We start from the raw sequence: 17,751 nt of genomic DNA on the forward strand, positions 1-17,751 counted from the left end.
TATCTCGTCGTTGAGTACCATTTTCAATGATCTCAGATCGAAATAGTCATCCTACTTCCATTATTGGAAGGAGGGGAAGGAAGCATCGAGAGCATGAAGCTTTCTATGGGTGAAGTAGTTATCACCAATTTGTTAAATTGAAAATGGGTGTCGATCAAGCCATAAGATTTGACTTGATTCGAGAAACAACCAATCAGATTTATAATATTTAAGATAAGTTGAAAGCAGCGCGAGATTGGCAAAGGATTTATGCCAACCTTCAAAGGAAACCATTGTCACTGGAAAGAGGTGACAAGGCATTTTTTTTAGGGTATCACCTTCGAGAGGTGATATGAGGTTTGACAAAACCGAAAATAGCTCCTTAATATATTGGACCTCATGAGACTATCTCCATGATTGGTCATTTAGTTTATCGATTAAAGTACTCCAGGGGCTAAGTACTATACATGATGTTTTGCCATGTATACGGATTGAAAAGTACCTAAGCGGTGAGGCAACGAAAGTACTAGTAATGGAAGTACTCATAGAAGTCATACTTGATATCATAAATAATTCCGTAGAGATAGTAGACGGGAAAACTAAACAGTTTGGACACACCAATCTTTATTGATCAAGACTAAGTGGAATTCACAGCGAGGACCAGATTATACCTAGTAACGCGAGGGTGAATTCTGAAGAAAAAACCCCCCCACCTTTCTCTCGAAAAGGGATAGTGGGCGTGTAAAATTTCGAGGACGAAATTTCTTAACGGGGGGAGAATGTAATGATTCCGACGAAACCAGGTATACCCTAACCGGTAGACTGTAGTTACGTCATATTTAATGTCGGGTACATGAATTACCATAGTAATCATACGAGAATACATGGTTCATTGTACTGATTGTACGTGAATATATAATTCACCGTATTGAATATGCGATCAATCGATCGATAGTTATTGAAACCCGAATGAATCGAGGGTTCAATTATAGACGAGAAATATGATATTTAGTGATGTTACGAAGTATTAAAGCTTCGGGATAAGTGGATTAAAGCACAGAAAAATTATTTCGATTTAATAGTACGTCGGTACGTTAAACGAAACCTTTAATACCAAACCGAGCAAGAGATGATCGATCAAGCCGAAAAAGATGCACAATTATTAATACTATGATGTTTTAAGTTAATAAATGTCATGGTTTAAGTTTTTTAATCGGTTTTATATAAATTTTATTTTTAAGCCGAAAAACGACCGTTTAGGCCTCGTTTTGAGCGAAATTAAACGTTTAACCGAAAAACGAACTGAACCAGATTATCCACAACATTATCCAGATTGCGTAATCCGAATGTGTGGCCAAGAATGAAGGAGTGGGTCCCACCCCACCCCTTGATAATTCCGATCGGCCTCCCTTGGCATCATTTTCTTTTTTTTTTCTTTTTTCAAACAACAATCAACAATCTTCATCACTTCCTCTCAATCTCATGAGCTAAAACCCGAGACTTGGAGCAAGAAAACCGAGGTAAAGGTTGAGTTATTTACGTTCCATCTTCGTTTCTTGAGTTTATTTGCAAGAAAATGAGGTTTCAAAGATGAAAACCGATACTTGCATGATCAAGTGATGTATACGGGTTATACAAGGGATCTTGGTCCAAGAAAGGAGTTAAACGAACCGAAAACGAATTTTTACGGTTTAAACTTTAGTTTTGAAACAATAACCAAAACTATAGTGTAAGAGGCTTGATCGTGAGTGTAACTTTCTTGGTATTGTGGTATGTTGTTTGTAGGCTCTGTTTTTAGTGGTAGATAAGGCGGAAAGACGAGTTTGTAGCTTGTAGTGGCGGAAAACGAAAGGTATATTCGGTTTATGTCGGTGTATGTGTTTTTGGACAGATTGTTGGTCGTTTAGAGTTAGGTCATGAAATTTTTCAGGGATGTTCTACACATGAAAATAAGAGTTCTGTGAATTTTTGGTAATTTATGGATAAAGGATGAATATTTGGTGAATTTAATGCTCGGTTTTGGCCAAAAATGGTGAAAAATAGTTAAATATCATGAAAAATTCTGGAAAATTGCAGATAAGCTTTTCATATCAGGTATAAGTCACACACAAAAGTTTAGGTCCGTTGGAGAAGTCTAAGTAGGCTTTTCGGTTAAACGAGTTCTAGGGATTTCTAGCTCGGTTTTGGTAAAAAGGGCATGTAAAAGAAGATTTTGGTTCTGGAAAAATTACAGGGGACCATGTGGATGGCAGGGGACATCCAGGAAAAGTTTGGGATTTTTCTAAGATCGTTTGGTATTTACGACATATTTAGTGTTTAAATGGTGTTTAAAAATAGATAAATAAATTTTAAATATAAGAATTAATTCTGGAAATATTTTTATAAAATTCCCCACTGTTAAAAAGTGATTTTTGCAAAATTTTAAGATCCGAGAGTAAACGGATAATTAATCGTGCTAATTATCAAACTTTTAAAGTTAAAACGCGTAAACCGGTGAAGTTCGCTTAAGCGAGCTGACTGGTGTATAAAAACCCTAAAAATGAACTATTTTCATATAAATGAGTTAAACAAGTAAAAATAAATCATCCGAAAATAATTCGGATGATTTGAGTAATTTTAACCTATTTTAACAGTTTCCGGTACGCCAAAGACGGAAACGGGTCCCGCGGCCAATCGGGACGTCTAAACCGAGCTATAATTTCACATTTTAAATTAAATTATCAGACAACCACTATTTTCGGGTCGTGTGTGACCAAACTCATTTTTGAAACATAAAAACGGATAATCGTGCTAGGCACGCAAAACGAGAAAAACGACTAATAGCAATTGTGACCATGGAACTCTAAACGATATCACAATCTGAGTCCGGAAAAGTGTTTCTGGGTTAACATTGCCCCCGGAATGAGTACAGGACTGGGTTAACAGTGTCCCCAGATGTACCGGTTGATACGATTAAAGTTATATTAATAATGAGTGTGTAGTAATGATCGTAGGGATCATATTACAGATTGGACGGGTTAACTGATATTGATTGTTGTTACCTGCTTGCATGTGCTAAGGTGAGTTTCACGAGCCCCATTTTCTGAATTGTTTTAAATGTTTTCCCGGGGCGGAAGCATGTTACTACTGAAATATTTAAGTACATACTGAACGCATGGATTTGCGTGGATTTTACTGAACGCATGGATTTGCGTGGATTTATATATATTGTTTATTGTACGGGAATCGTACGGAAATGTACTAAGATGGTAATTGTCTGAGTTGTTAATATTGTAAGGTCCCGCAACAGTGTTCTGGGTTAACAGTGTCCCCAGATGTCATTGGAAGTGTTCTGGGTTAACAGTGTCCCCAGATGTCTTTGGAAGTGTTTCCGGGTTAACTTTGTCCCCGGAGTGGGTACAGTACTGGGTTAACAGTGTCCCCAGATAATATTATATTATGATATGGATTTATCATGGTTTACTCAAATTGTGAAACTCACCAACTATTCGTAGTTGACCCGTTTTCTCACATGCTTTTAAGGTACAACTAAGATGAAGTGATTGCTTACGTGCTAAGTGCTTGATGTGTGTAAGATTTGCGTGCAAGATATTAGGATACATTATAACAAATAGAATTGTGTATCGTATTGTATGATGTGTGTATCATAGACGGTAATGAAATACAAGATAATGTAATTTGAAGCATATTAATGTATTCAGTTTTCTTTATAAACAATGTGGTTGATATCAGAGGTGTCTGTTGCATCCCGTTTACGTTTCCGCTGCGGTTACGGGGTGTTACAATTTCCGACCAGTCGTGGTATTCCGGCGACCTTAATTATCTCCGTAAAACGCGTCTTTGACCAATTAAACTTTCATGACGGCTTAATCTATCAACGACAATCTATAATCAATTGTTAAATTGCACCATAACCTTCGGTAATCGTCATTAAGGTCATGAGAACCGTCGGCCGTTGGTCAAAATCCCATTAACGAAACATAGATACTTTTTCAAATAGTGCAATATTTCGTTAACCAAACATATATACTTTTTCAATCCCGATAGTTTTAATTATACCTTTTCAAAATGGTATTAAAGTTGCGTAATTGAACAAATCACATGTACTAAAATAACACTTAAATAAAGGGTCCTACTAGGGATACCCCCCCCCCCCATACGCCCCGTATAGGAGGTATAGGGCTATACGGGGCATATAGGCCCCCATATAGCCCCCGTATAGCTCTATACAAGGCGTATAGGGCCTTGTATAAACCCCCGTATAGGACTATACGGGGCGTATAGGGAGTGTGGGGTGTCCCTAGAACAGCCCTAACTAAATCTTATTAGTTCGTAAATAAAATTTGAAATTTAATCATTTTGGTTATTAAGTAATGTAATTGGATGCTACCACTTTGAATATTTAGAGTGTTATAAATTCAATACACAACTTAAATGATTTATTTGGTTTAGAGCATTCTCAACCTATCCCTCATTTTCATCTTTATAATTACACTAAAAAGCATTAAATTCCTCTCTTCTGTTTAATTAAATAATATTTTTTTATACATTTATAATTACTGTTTTCTCTCTTCACCCTATAATTTATAAAAAAAATCACTATCTTTTATCCAAATTTACAAAAAATCACTACATTTTCTCTCTCCACCCTATAATTCACACTCACAACAACTCAAAATCCCACCTTATAATTTACAAACTCCTTTTACAAGATTTTAAGGGATATGATGAGAATGCTATACTTGTATTTTGTGTTGCTAAAAAAACACAAATTAGTAGTCGTTTTGAAATTGAAGTTAAAACTGATATTCTTAATTGAATTGGAATCAAACTTTTGATTAGCTATTTTGAATTCAAAGCAAGTCGAACTTTTCAAATCTATTTCGAATTCGAATCCGACTTCAAAATTCAAATAATCCGATTCGAACAAATTAATTCCATAACCGCCTAATTCCATATCTTTTCTCTGCCTTTTCACGCGTGAATTAGAATTATTTAACATCTATAATATATATATAAAAACGAAACCCCTAAAATCTTACGTGTTGCGATGGGTCACTCACTCCTTTTTTGGAAGCCACCAGATTGCTTGATTTTTAATGGAGGCCTCTCATTGATTTAACCCAAATTCATGGGTATGGATCTTACCAAAACCAGATACCTTTTAAATGGGTTATAACATTTCATTAAATTAATAAATAACCTTACCAATTATTTGATATGAAAATCTTATAAAATAAGGATATACTAAAATTTAATATCCAATTTAAAAAGACAGAATTACAAATTTTGTCCTTTAAAAAAAGCCAAAAACCGGTTCGTGTCCTTTTCTAAGTTTCCTTGCAGGCGGTGTACTTTAAACTTTTTTTTTCTACACGTTATGTCCTTTACGCTAACCGGGTTAGAAAAACTCAGTTAAATGCCCTCACGTGAGACGCATGTGAGGGCATTTTTGTCTTTTTGCCTACCCTGCTTCTTCTTCATCACAAGGGCAGAAACATCCCGCCGGAAAACTCGTCGGAGCTCCGGCATCCACTTCCGATAATAATAATAATATTATCGTTTGTTATTGTTATTATATAAACTCAAACCCTAACAAACTTCTTACCGGAACTCGAACTGCCAATGGCGTCACTCCGATTCACTCCGTTCTCAACCTGTACGGACCGATGTTCACCGGACGTCAAACTGTTCCGCTGCCGGAAGCCAGTATCCGTCCGGTGCTCCGCCGGAGACTCTACGGTTACCGGAGGCGCTGATTTCGATGCGAAGGTGTTCCGGCATAATTTGACTAGGAGTGATAATTATAACCGGAAAGGATTCGGACATAAGAAGGAGACTCTGGAGCTCATGAATCAGGAGTATACGAGTAAGTGATATAAGATTAAGTTGATTTTTGTTGAAATGTTACAGGATACGGAAAGGATTCGGACATAAGAAGGAGGCGCTGATTTCGATGCGAAGGTGTTCCGGCATAATTTCACTGGGATTGTTGGTTTGAAGTGATGTTGATGTGGATGAGGGAATCGGAGATGGAGCGGTGGCTGGTGGCGGAGCTATGGTGGCGGTGGTGATGGTGTTTGAGGAACATAGAGAGAGAAGTGAGATGAGGCAGCACAGAAACAGAAGAAGAAGAAGAAGAAGAAGAAGAAGAAGAAGAAGAAGGGTAGGCAAAAAGACAAAAATGCCCTCACATGCGTCTCACGTGAGGGCATTTAACTGAGTTTTTCTAACCCAGTTAGCGTAAAGGACATAACGTGTAGAAAAAAAAAGTTTAAAGGACACCGCCTGCAAGGAAAGGACACGAACCGTAATTTGGCTTTTTTTAAAGGACAAAATTTGTAATTGCTCATTTAAAAAAAAAGATATTATTTATAATTAATAAACAATTTTATAGTAAAAAACATAAGAGGGTCATGGGTCAGCAAATCCAGATAGCTTTTAAACGGGTTATAACATATCATTTATTTATGAAACCCTTTTATCATCAAACCCTAAGTATATTATTAACTTTCTTACAATAAAGAAAATTAAAATCCAAAAAATAAATATTATAAAAAGAAAAATCTAAAACAACCATTCTCTCAAGCCATCAAATTGCTTTATTTGTAAATAAAGGCTTCTCACGCATTTGACCCGAATCCACTGGTAAAGGTCTCACCAAACCCAGATAGCTCTTAAACGGGTTATAACATCTCATTATATTAAAAACTAGATTTTAACCCCCGTTTTACGGGGGTTGTTTTACATTATTCGTTTTTAATATATTTATATATATGGATTTTAATTTTATTTATTGTAAGAAAGTTAATAATTAATATACTTGAGGTTTGATGATAAAATGGTTTCACAAATAAATGATATGCTTTAATCCAGTTTAAAAGCTATCTAAGTTTGGTGTTACCCATTACCCGTTTATTTTCTTTATTATAAAATTATTTCTTAATTATAAATAATATTTTTTTAAATAAAATAGGATATTAATTTTTAGTGTATCTCTATTTTATAGGATTTTCATATCAAATATTTGATGAGATTAATTTTTAATATAATGAGATGTTATAACCCGTTTATGAGCTATCTAAGTTTGGTGAGACCTTTACTCGTGAATTCGGGTCAAATGCGTGAGAAATCTTCATTTACAAATAAAGCAATCTGATGGCTTGAGAGAATGGTTGTTTTAGATTTTTCGTTTTTTAATATTTATTTTTTAGATTTTAATTTTCTTTATTGTAAGAAAGTCAATAATATAATTAGGGTTTGATGATAAAAGGGTTTCATAAATAAATTATATGTTATAACCCGTTTAAAAGCTATCTGGATTTGGTGACTCATGACCCGCTTATGTTTTTTACTGTAAAATTGTTTATTAATTATAAATAATATCTTTTTCTTTTTAAATTGGATATTAAATTTTAGTATATCACTATTTTATAGGATTTTCATATCAAATAATTGGTAAGATTTTAATTTTTAATTTAATGAGATGTTATAATCCGTTTAAGAGCTATCTGGTTTTGGTAAGACCCATACCCATGAATTTGCGTTAAATCAATGAGAGGCCTCCATTTAAAAATCAAGAAATCTGGTAGCTTCCATAAAAGGGGGGTGGGGGTGACCACATCGCGATACGTAGGATTTTAGGGGTTTCATTTATATATATTATAGATTAATCTTATCAAATATTTGATATGAAAATCCTATAAAACAGGTATATGCTAAAAATTAATATCCTATTTTATTTAAAAAAAGATACTATTTATAATTAAGAAACAATTTTATAATAAAGAAAATAAACGGGTAATGGGTATCACCAAACCCAGATAGCATTTAAAATGGATTATAACATATCATTTATTTGTGAAACCATTTAATCAAAAAAACTCAAGTATATTAATTATTAACTTTCTTACTATATATAAAATTAAAAACCAAATATACATATATAAATATTAAAAATGAATAATGTAAAACAACCTCCATAATACGGGAGATAAAATATAGTCTTACATCTTATCTTATCTTATTTTATCTTATCTTACAATACTAATAAAAGAAAATGTTAAAGCTTATGTGTCAAACGTACATTTATTATAATTCCTAATCTATTATCTCATTCATTCTAGCTATCTATGGGTTATGGGTCAAAACTATTTTGTCAAGTGGGTTATAACATAGTGTGGATTTTATACATTCTCTCATCTCATTCATTCTAGCTATTCATGGGTCATGAATCAAAACTATTTTGCCAAGTGGGTTATAACATAGTGAGGATTTTATACATTATTGAATTAAGTGTCATTTTCATACCTGAGGTTTAACCAACTACGCAACTTTAGTACATTTTTTTTAAATTTCTTGCAAATCAACATCTGACGTTTCCATTAAAATCATGTTATTTAAGTAATTTTCGTTAACCCTTTTTGTTTTTTCCATTAAATCTATATTAATTAATTTAAAAGTATTTTGGTAATCATAATTGAAATAATGGATCTTATTTTATCATTTGACAAATCCCGTGTAATACATGGGTTCAAAAGCTACTTAATAATAATAAAAAATGTTAAATTCATGTTGTTCTCCTACCATGCCGGTTCCTATCAGGTCTCACTCTTACTTTTCCTACAACCACTTACTTATTCTAAACATAAATAACAAAAAGAAATAGTAGCAGAAGCATTGAATACCAATCCGACGACTCAGCCAAACCGAAGGATCGAGTCAACTCTTTTTTTTTTCGGTCTCTTTTGACCAAAGAAAATCCACAATAACTACTATGAAACTTTCCTGCTTGTACACTTTCTTAAACTAATTATACAGTTGTTATATGGATGCTATAAAATAAGTTCTGTGTCTGTTTGAACTTTGAAGCTGTTTTTAAAGTTACAAGTTGGTGTTTCAGGTTCTGGTCATTCGGGTTGAGTAATTGTTACACTCGATCCTAACAAAACCCGTTCGTGTGAAATGGATCGGACTCCCGCTTTGTTTTCATCTTCTGCTCTCCTCTTGTTTATTTTGGTATTATATAAAATATCGAGTGTTTATGGAAATTCTGAAGGTACATGGTTTCTTGATGCCGATTTTGTAGAAATGTATTATGCTCATAGGAGTGTGTCGGGTTTGTGGGTTAAATTTGTAGAACCCATACACATCATTTTGTCTTAAAAAAACATCAACTTTAACATGCACGCACTTAAAATAGCTTAATCAAAACTTGGTCATTTAACTCAATTGTCTAAATTACTCAAGGGTTGGTGGATAACTATCAAAGTTGTGAAGCATTAATGTTGATAACTATTTTAAATTATTAGAGTTTGAGTTTGAGTCAGTTATTTAAGTTTATTGAGATGCTTTAATGTAATTATGATTATCTTTTTATGAGGATAAGTTTATAAGAGTTCGAGTCATAGTTGGTTTATGTTAGAGTTTAGTATAAATAGATTAGTATGGTTGATAATTTATGTGTGGTCACGTTTTTCAGTTTTATTTCAATAAAGCAAAGAGTCGAACGAGTTGTTCAAACTGTGTTCTCGTGTTTGATTAATGGGGCCTGATTTCCAACAACATGTAAACGTTTTAATCGGGTTGATTGGTCCGGTTATTTAATTAAGCAAGTTGGTGGGTCGACTTGTTTAACTAAGCAAGTCAACCCAAACACGACCATATTTTTAAACAGTTTAGATGCGATAACCCAAAACCTGATTAATTTTGTGTCCATGTCGGAAATTGTCACCTATAGTAAAACTTCATTAATCTAAAAACTTATGATAAGTTGATAACCCTAGCCCTTGTGTAGAACAGGTGACGCATTGAATGCGTTAAAGGCACAACTGAGCGATCCTAACAGTGTTCTGCAAAGTTGGGATCCAACTATGGTGAATCCATGCCTTTGGTATCATATTACTTGCAACGGTGAAGACAGTGTTACTCGAATGTAAGCTTCTTCACCATTTTTTAAATCTTGAAGTAACACTACTTTTTTATTGCATAGTCTCATAAAGAATTCTATGTTGTGGGATTTGTTAAACGCAGTGATCTTGGAAACGCAAACTTGAGCGGTGAACTGGTTCCGCAGCTTGGTCAACTTGCTAATCTGCAGTACTTGTGAGTTCCTTTGTTCAAAAACTAGCAAAATGTAACATGTGCGATACGCCATGAATTCGGTCGATATCAATTTATTTTTTAAGGTACCGACGACACTCCCTATAGAAACTGACAAACAAAAGCCTGTAATATCAAATCGTGATATGGCTATCAACAAGTATTTTAGATTGACCCAACGCCATAAAAATGAATAACATTACCGGTTCCAATAATACCGATAGTGGTATTGATGTTGTTTAGCCAGAGTCGGTTCAGTTTGTCACGGTGTCGGTACAGTCTACACCCGTATAGCTTACAATACCAGAAAAATACTCTATTTTGGCCCGACACGAATTTTGAGACCATTTTGATTTTGGTCGGTTCTCCTAGCTAGTCGTTGTTGCTTAGTTTCTTATAGTGTTATTCTTATTATTTCCCTGTTGCTTAGTTTCTTATAGTGTTATTCTTATTATTTCCCTGTTGCTTAGTTTCTTATAGTGTTATTCTTATTATTTCCCTTTGACATCAAGTTAATTCAGTATACCAAGATGAAAATCACTAACATCGCTTAAATATATGTATTTGTGTCACAAATATAACCTCGATCTTTATTCAAATAAACCTCAAACACAAGATGTTTCTTCTTATCAACACAACCAGGAGACTAATACAAACCAAGAACAATAGATCTCCCAAGAGAACAGAGAAGTCACAAACTAGTCCTAGATCTGAAATGCCTTTTTGAGAGAGAAAACTATTGAAGATATGAATGAATAATCTGCTGGAAAATATCTCCAGATGCAAAGATGTATACAACGGTCTTCATCTTCCACCAAAATGGGCTTTAGCACACTAGAGCTTCAAATTAAAGAGTGACCACATGTCCAGCCCAAGAACAAAACCTCATACAAGAAATACAAAATATTATGACCAGATTAAATATAAAAGTAAAATATTGAATTGACCAACTCTAAAACTAGCATACCTTTTAACAATTTGAAATAGTAAACCACAATAAGTTGTTGATTTGAGTTGATGAAAGTGTTTCAGCTCAATGTTTATGTGTGGCAGGGAGATGTTTGGTAATAACATCACTGGAACAATTCCTAAAGTGATTGGGAACTTAACCAACTTGGTTAGCTTGGATCTGTTCTCGAATCGCCTACACGGTCACATCCCAACGACATTCGGCAACCTTCAGAAACTTCGCAACTTGTATGATATTCTCACGTCATTAATTCTTTTTTCTTGAAGAAAATTTGATTATCTTTCGCCTTAGTTTTTATGGATTTATTTATGAACGCATACTACTAGTAAATAGTTATAATTGTCACTTTTTTGATGTGTTTTATGCAAGAATAGTCGTCTCAACAACAACTCCTTGACCGGAACAATTCCATACTCTTTAACTACCATAACTACACTACGTGTTATGTGAGTATCAAATTTGGCCAGTCATCTTTCAACACTTTTACGTAAGTATTAATGCAATTTATATATATGTGGTTGTTCTTTATTAATGTAGTGATCTATCAAGTAACCAATTGAGCGGTTATGTTCCTCGCAACGGCTCCTTTTCAATGTTCACACCTCTCAGGTAGGTATACTGTTAGTTATACGATTATGAAATTATAGAGGTGGAAAGATGATAGCGATAAGCAGATTGAGTAACGGGTGAAAATGAGTTGGGGTCAAATGGGTATTTTTATACGGACTGGATAGGATCGGTTAAGTAAATTGACACCTTTAGTATAATAATGCCACCCCTTCATGCTATTAACTGCAAAATTTTCTACCATTTCAGTTTTGCCAATAATCCAAAGCTGATATATCCTGTGGATGTTCCTGTTGCCCAAGCCCCTGCGCCAGCTCCACTGACCTCATAATTAATGCCCATAAGGTACTTCCAGTGGGTTCAAAATTTTCTGATTGATCATCCGGGCCAGGATTCCATCAGCACAAATCATTCGGGTTCTATCTTGCTATTTTTATCTTTCTAGTTCACGTGAACATAATTCTTTCTTTGTTTTCTGTGTTTTGTTCATTATGTTCGGCTAAAAGCCTTTAAAACTATTTGGATGTGATGAATGTGAGACTTTGTTGATATTATTGAATGTTTGATATGTCTATGAGTATGATTTTAGCAGTTTAGTTATAAAAATCTTATAACGTATATGCTTGCATGTGATTATTATTGACATTGGAGGACCCGAAATTTTTTACCAATGGGGTCCTATTTTCTAGGGGTTCAAAAATTTCAGGTCGTTTGCCGTACGGGTCGAGGAACGTAATAGAAAACAGTATAATAATATTGATATGATCGTTACTCATTAAAAGAAACATACAAAAGATGATCATTAGTCATTAAAAAAACATACAAAATAAGATCTCTTTCATCATAACTAAAATCAAACGAATACAACTCAACTAATTTTATTATCTTTTGAACATTAGATGCACTAAAATTATCATTCGGGCTCAAGATACCAATACGCGTAAGTAATTCGGTGGTTGTCTTACTAAAACAGTTGCCAAACTCGTGTATATACATATCTAACACCGTGTTGAAATTTTCTGATTACTTCACTCACGAAAACAAAGCCTTTTAAAGGCATTACAAATAAGAAGTTAATAATGGGCCAACCTGACATCCACTAACAATTATGGTAAAAAACTAAAAAGAAATAACTAAAAGGCAACATGCGTCAAACGAAATGTGGGATAGTACAGAAAGATTACAGTGAACATGTGATGCGCTATTTTTTTTTTTTAACAAACAACTAAGTAACGACGGGTATTTCGTACGCGGCCCCTCCATTGGCTAAAGGTAGCCCGAGCCGGCTACGAATCCGGACGGAAGGAGCCCCTAGCGGTCCACCTATTGAGGGATTCCCCGGATAAAACCCGACCCCCACGCCCGCCAAACGTCACGACAGCGAGGACCCGGTAACACCGGGTGAGATCAGAACTCGAACCCTGACAAGCCAGAGTCATCCCTCATATCTTTCATATAAGTTGATGATATTGAGGCGCTGTTATCAAGTAGAATTTTGTTTAAAACAGAATAAAAAAGAGAAAAATGGCATTTAAAAAGGACCCAACCTTCAACCAGTAATATCTAAACAAAGAGATTTAACACCGGAGTTCTTTTGATAGTATGAGCTCCATTCATTAAATTTTATGGGGCCATAAATTTAACATAGTGTCTTTAAGAAAATTTTAAAAGACGTTGGGGTCTCGGGACCTCGACCTACTTAATGTGGGTGTGCCTTGATTGTTAAATATTGTTTGATTGAGTTGTGTGGTTCAAATCATCTTTTTATAGAAGTTATGCTGGTAGATAAGTTTTGCAATATTTCTGGATTATATGGATACCTATTAACTTCAAGCTTAATTAAATCCTCAGCGGGCAATAGAAAAACTTGATTATCAATTGGTAAAAAGTGTGATCTACTCATGGGAAGAATCTGAATAAAAGGATTCAAAAACTAGTTAGAGTTTTCTTTAAACTGATCTATAAAGGTTATAATTCACAAGGCGTTGATTCCATATAAACCCACTTAAGAGGCCTTGTGTCATAAGTGATTGTACAAGAGACTAGCCTCATTAGGATATGCCAAAGAGGCGTGCCTATAGCTACTAAACCTTATGTGGTGGGATTGTCCTGGTAGGGCTATGATCCATCTAGCACTTCATGCGCTAGTATTGATTTAATTATCTAGGTGGTTTGATAGACATTATCATTCATTCGTGTCAGCTTGTCTTAGATGATTAAATTATGAATATTTATTCTTTGTCATTTGTTTCTAGTTAAAAATAATCTCCGTTTACTTCCTTTTCTTAATCTTTTTTAATTTAGTCTTTTCTTCCTATTTCTTTAGATTACATAATGATAGATAACTTACTTTCATTGCCCACCATGCACGTAGAATGATATCCGACATACTTACCTCTGCTGTTCTATACAACGATAGGTGCGTTTGCCTTAGAACGTGTTTAGCTTAGTATTTTAGGCGTTTATCCCTTTAAAACTAGTTTGTTCATCCGTTTAACAAGTATGTTACAATTCAAACACGTCATGTATGTGTGCATATATGTGTATATATGTTGTGTTTTACCTCTTTGAACCCCAATATTATTTCATATTTCATAATACAACCTTTAGAATGACTAAGATTTTATTGACGTGTCATAATGCATTCTAGGTCTCCAGTTATTGCTATGAAATTTGTGTGTGGTTATAATTTTTAACTCCCCTTCCTTTTTATAAGTTCCACATAATCTTGTTCGATATGGATTCTGCATGCAAGATACTTGGGTACCTTAACGAAGGAAGATAGGTTTTATTTTCATTTTCAACTAATCTTCGAATTAAGATCGAGCTGTTGTCGATGAAGATGCAAACGTTGAAGGCCGTATTGGTTGTAGCAACAGCTAAGCTCAGAGTAGCAATAACAACTATTTTGTATAAATTGGCTGAAGTGGATGGTATGTTATATGGGAATTTTGATCACGTATCGTTTCCTAGTTGCTTCCGTCATCTTATTTTTCCGCCCTTTTCGTTGAAAGGTGGCTGACTCCCATCTACGAATTTCTTTTTCACTTTTAAGTTAACTTCATGTTATCTTTAATTAAATAGAAAAATTAAAAGAATTTATTTTCGTTTTTTTGATGAAGAAACGTGGATCTACTCACTGGTAGCAGATCTACTTTCCTCGGGTGTGATTATACTATTTCACCGATGGTTCTTCTGGATCAGTGTTCTTCCACCTACAAAATGAACAGCGCCGTTACTTACCCCTCAGAAAGGGACAGAGGGGTCCTCTTTGGGGTAACCCTCCGGCGTGAGAATAAGTATGTGTAGGAGAAGATAATAATGTGTGAGTAAGGGAATTGGGAGAGTATTGCTTAATAGCTGAATACTGTATGTTACTCTGTATGATTATTCTGATTCTCTCTGTGTATGAGAAAGTAACTGACTAGGGCTGCCTGTCAGTGAATGTAATTGAATATGCTTCAATGTGAATCAATGTGTCCTGTAACTGTGTACGTTATGATGTATTTATAGTGCTAGGGTTTCCACTGATTAGGCTCAACCTCGTTGGCCTCCTCCAATCGCACTGCGCCACGTGTCCTCTGGGACACCTGGCGCTTTCTCGTTGGTTGTAATCACGTGGTAGCACATGTGTCATGCTGAGTTGTCGACCTTTCATTTGGCAGCTGTCAACATCAGCATATTCTTATTCCTTAAAAAGATGCCTTCTGGAAGGTTGTCTGACGTGCACAATCAAGGTTGCCCTAATCCTGATTTGGATAAGGACGAGGTCGATTATGTGCATGTGTGATATGCGCCCATCCTGAGGATGCGCGAGGTCTTCTCTTTATTCTCACGCGCAGATATTTCATGCGCAAATGTGATATGCACGAGCATGTGATATGCGCCGCGCGCTGGTGCGCCGCGCGCATATGTGATGCGCGAGCATATGTGTGCCTGGGCAGATGTGATATGCACGAGCATATGTGTGCCTGGGCATATGATGCCTGAGCATGTTTTGTATGCGCCATGCGCATAGGTTTTGGCTTTGTGCCTTCATAATGTGTTTATCTTGTGGGTTGACCCGCCTTGCTCGGTGTTGAGGCGGGTACATACCTCTTCAAGCCCCCTCAGTCTAATGTGTGTCTTATCTCGCGCGAGCGCGGTAAGATAGATATTAGACTTACTGATTTGGTCTTTTAAAGGGGTTTTGTCGTTTTCTTGGTTGTTTCCATCATTGCGCGAAGTTCTATCCATTTGGTTGAAACGAATCGTCCATGTACGTGACGGTTGCTGACGTGGGTCAGTGATGGAGACGTGTCAGACATTTCGTGTGCTCGAGGTGCTACAGTTGCCTTTCGTGTCCCCTCACGAGCTGTCAGGGACACGTGTCGCGCTCGTGTTGGCCAAGACCTGCGAGTGGGGGCGCGTGAACTCTGGCACCCGCCGTATTTTTCTTTTCGTGTCCTCTCATACAGTTGTCAGGGACACGTGTCGCGCTCGCGTTGGCTATTACCTGCGAGTGGGGGCGCGTGAAGTCCGTTCAGCACCCAAATTTCTCTCTCCTTGGCCTATAAAAGCCAGCCCTTGGAGTTCTTTATCCTTCATCTTCTTGTTTTCTCTTCTGATTTTTTCTTTCTTTGTCTTCTGAAATATCTGTTCTTCAGAAGTTTCCGTTGTTAGATTTGACAGTTGTATGTCTGATAGCTCGGACTCGTCGAACCTGTCGATCACCTCAATCGTCTCCCGAAAACGCCGCGTTAAATCCGTAGTGATGTCGACGTTGAAGAATAAAGGCAAGGGGAAGAAGGTTGCTGAGGGCTCATCGGAGGAGGTAAGGAGGACGAAGGTGGTGAGGAGGTGGAATGAAATCCCCTGCAAATTGAGGCAGGCTGATCTTGACTGCCTTATCGCCTCTCAGGGCTTTCCCACCCTGTTTGGCTGCATGTTGCCTGAGGCCGGGCAATCGGCGGCGGACCCGCCTGCCGGTTATATATCCCTATATTTCCATTTTTTCACCCACTGCAACCTTCGTCTCCCGATTACAAGGTTTGTGGGTGCACTGCTGCAGTTCTATGGGATTCATATATCCCAAGTCCATCCTTTTGGACTCGTGCGCATGACTCACTTTGAGTTCATGTGCAAATCCCAGCGCGAGGAGCCTACCCCTCGGCGCTTTCAGTATTTTTATAAAGCCAAGATCCAAGACAATTGGTTCTCTTTTATTCCTCGCAGTCAGAAGGTGAAGTGCTCCACTGTTTCATTCAAGAGCCTTCATGACTGGTCTGAGAGGTTCTTCTACATTAGGGCTGGTGTAATTCCCATCCGCATGACGATGCGCGCAATCGATTCTGCGCCCGCGGATGCGGATGTTATTAAGAACCCAACCGGCGCCTGGGTTAAGAAACTGACCGATGAACCATCCCCCGCGAAAAAAATTTGCGAGGAGGCGCTGGTGGGGGTCGGCATGAGTAAGCTATGGGCCGACAGCGCGCTTGAGCCCGTTATCCAAGTCGACGGGTTGTGTAAGTTTATTTCATTGCTTTATTTGTTTTTCTGCGCGAACATAATTCTTTTTCTGATATCAGTTGACTTGTTTTTGCGCAGTCACCAAGGATTATATCCACGCCGCTTATGATGATCAAGTGGAGGGTGGCTCCGTCGCGCTTGGCGCTGGGGAGGTTGGTTTCCCAGATCGCTTCGATGACATGTTCATCCCAGTGGATCTGGAATTTGACTTTGATGGCGACGCGCCTGGTAAGCCTTCACACTTATGTTTATTCCTTGAGAATACCAAATTTTGCTAACACTTGTGTTGCATGTATTGTAGATGCGCTGGAGAACTACGAGCTGGAGCTCGCGGAGGAGGATGAGGAAGAGGAGGCGCCCCTACTAAAGCGCAAAGCTAAGGGGAAATCAGGCGCAGGGGGCAGTAAAAGACAAAAGAAAGATGACACCCCTGTCGCTCATCCCCATGCTCAAAAGAAGGGACCTAAGGAAACCCAGGTGTTTACCACCATGGGTTCTTTAGCTTCCCTGCCTGTGAAAGTGGGCAGACCTCCTGTCCACTTGAGGTATGGTAGCGTCACCTCCTCCGTTCGCGCGGCTGAAGAGAGAAGCAGTGCCGCGCCTGCGACAGGTATACTTTGCTTATC

The sequence above is a fragment of the Bidens hawaiensis genome, unplaced genomic scaffold (assembly GCF_021521415.1).
Source record: "Bidens hawaiensis isolate Kalapana, Puna unplaced genomic scaffold, B.hawaiensis_p1.1 tig00012889_1, whole genome shotgun sequence".
NCBI classification, from domain to species: domain Eukaryota; kingdom Viridiplantae; phylum Streptophyta; class Magnoliopsida; order Asterales; family Asteraceae; genus Bidens; species Bidens hawaiensis.